Here is a 3,018-nt window from a genome sequence, read left to right on the forward strand (position 1 = left end):
CTTTTTTTTTTTTTTTTTTTTTGGAACAATGGCAGCTATTATGGCAGTTATTTTTTTAATAAAGTTTCCGTATCTGTATGCATAATATTTTGTAAAGGAGCTTCGCGCAAATCGAACGTGAATCTATTTTGAACAATTCGAATATTTCCGAACGTTTTATATCCAGTGACTGTTATAATTTATTGACACTATAAAATTCAAGACTCTGTTTATCGAAATCGCTTAAACATGCGAGTCCTTTCAAAAAGGATTCGGCGGTAGATCGACGAATCGATCGATACGCTGTTATGAAGGTTTCAGCCTACGGTTTCTAATGGATAAGAAGAAAAGGATCAAAAAGAAAATGGAAAAAAAGAAAAGAAGCACCGAGAAGCGATGCGTCCGGAATTTTTTTAACGATGTCGTGTTTTACTAACGAATTTTTACGCCGTTTTTTACACGATTCTTACCGGCCTAAGGAGCTGTCTTTTCCACGAACAGCGATCGAAGCTGTTTGCGTTGCTGCTTTCTCGCGGAACTAATCGCGAATCGATCTCGATCCTTTGAATTAAAACATACCGTTTGTTAAAAACGAACATCGAAAATCCGAATGATTTTGCTTCGACTATTTGTCTTGAAAATAACAGAAATTATTTTCCTTTTCCATTAATCCAAACCTCCCTTGTCTTAATAATCGAGTTTCGCGATATTCAACGATATTAACCAACTATCGTTAGATTTTTGAAATGTCATTATATACATACATTTATACATTTTAAATATATGTCAAATTGGAAAATCAGAACTTAAATACACCCTGTTTACTGGGAACTTGAATAATTTCTTTTGTTTCGGTAACCAGTTTCGCCAAACTAGAAAAATTCTGAAATATTTGTGAACCGTCATTGAAATTTTATGATTTTACATATTTAGTATCCATAAAATTTGCGAGATTAAAGCTTAAACGTTTCACATTTCATTACGTACATACCAATAATCTGTGCGGATGATTTTAACAATCAAACGCGATCGATTTCGATTTCCGAGTTGTTCCGACCGAAGATCCAAAATTCATCCTTCACCGCGATCATCGTCACCGATCACTCAAAGAAGACTGATAGCGCAAAACTCGAGTGATTCCATTAGACCGCTCCATCAAGAATCGATTTCGAAAAGAAGGAATATGAAGAATGAAACGGATCGAGGAGATCAGGAAACGGATACGAGGGAAACTTCGCAACACATCCACGTGAAAGTTATAAGCCAACTAGCAGGACGAACCAACGGTTGACCTCGAAGCAACACAGAGGGAAATTTTCACCGTCAAAAAGGAGGAGGAGAACAGTGAGCGAGTGCGAGGGCAAGAGAGAAAGAGAGAGAGCGTGAGAGAGAGAGAGAGAGAGAGAGAGAGAGAGAGAGAGAGCGCGTAAGAAAGAGAGAGAAAAGAAAAGGGAAAATGGCGAAAAACACGAGTAAAAGCGAGGAGGATGCGAAATACAAGAAGGAAAATGCCAGAAAGAATTTCATACATTTCATATACATACAAGCATACACGTTACGTATACATACACGCATACGTATACACATAAGGTGAGAAAGGAAGAATGAATGACGAATAGAGAGAAAGTAGAAAGGAGCGAGAGAGAGAGAGAGAGAGAGAGAGAGAGAGAGAAAGAAAGAAAGAAAGAAAGAATGACACAAACACGTGCATAACAAATAGAAAAAAAATGATAGGCTACAGTGCTGCATACGTATTTAAATTAAAGGAGCATTAAATAAGCATGGATGTGCATTTTAGATGTATTAGAGGAGTTTCACCACACATTTAGTATTAGTTGTAAAACTTTGTAGTCCGACTTGGGGAGAATCTTCGGAAGTTGCATTTTCTTCGAGAAAATTTGCCTTCTTTAATTCTTTCGACTAGACTTTTTTATCGCGAAAGAATTTCTAAGCTTTCAATGCATTATTTTTCATTTCATAAATGGCTCGTCAAAATGAATTTCTTTTTCTTAAGGAACCTGTAACAAATTACTAAAGGAATTCTAATATTAATCGGATAATTTTAGCCTGATTTTTCCTCGATTTTACGATAGATAACATCGATAAGATTGTTTTTTCTCGAAGGTTTCTCCTCAGTCGTCTCCCTTGAGAGAAACGCGGTGGAGATTATCATTGTCATGATCATTATCACTGTCATCGCCGTTTTTATTTAACTTGTACGTGTTTTACGCAATCTATCGACGACAAGCAAGTACTAAATGAAGTAGGTATATAATATATATAATTTGTTAAGACGGGGAACGAAGAGCAAACATATTGTCATTATTTTATTGACGTCGTATTATTTATATCGAAGGAGTACCATAGTATATACAATAATTATTAACGATAAAAGATCGACTAGTGTATTTCGAACCCGACTGACAACAATTAAAGAATTTAATTGCGCTGAAAGCATTTGACCTAGCTTTTTTACTATCCCGTACAAAAGGCTCCATCTTAAAATTGCAGATGAAGAGAAAATGGAAGAGGAAGGAAGAATATTCGGAATTAAATAAGGTATATGTCTTTTATTTAAACATCGAGTACTTCAAGGGAAGGATTATTAAAAGGGAATATTTCTCATACTTTTCATACGATTTTTTCTGTCTTTTTCATACTTTATTTAATTCAGCTTCATTACTATTCTCTTTCGCTTCCGCGTTGTTCGAGCAAGCAGATTTAAAAATGGTTGTTTCACGTAAAAGTATTTTCTGACATGCACAAGGACGTCAGACAATTTGCAAAACACGGTAGTCATTGAAAAACAAAACAAAAAGGGAAGGCATAGAAAGAGAACCTTTTTTTTTATTAACGTGGAGGAAATCCGCACGGACAGCAGGTCGCTCCTGGGGAAAAGCGGCGCGGTAGTGCCGAACTCCAACCGACTAAAACCTCCACGATGACCGTCCCGGCAGCGATCAAGAGAGGCCCGAGAACCGGTGTGAGCGACACACCGCCCCCCTCTCGCCGCACACAATACATTCCCTATGGAGCGGT

The sequence above is a fragment of the Bombus impatiens genome, unplaced genomic scaffold (assembly GCF_000188095.3).
Source record: "Bombus impatiens unplaced genomic scaffold, BIMP_2.2 scf_2136, whole genome shotgun sequence".
NCBI classification, from domain to species: Eukaryota; Metazoa; Arthropoda; class Insecta; order Hymenoptera; family Apidae; genus Bombus; species Bombus impatiens.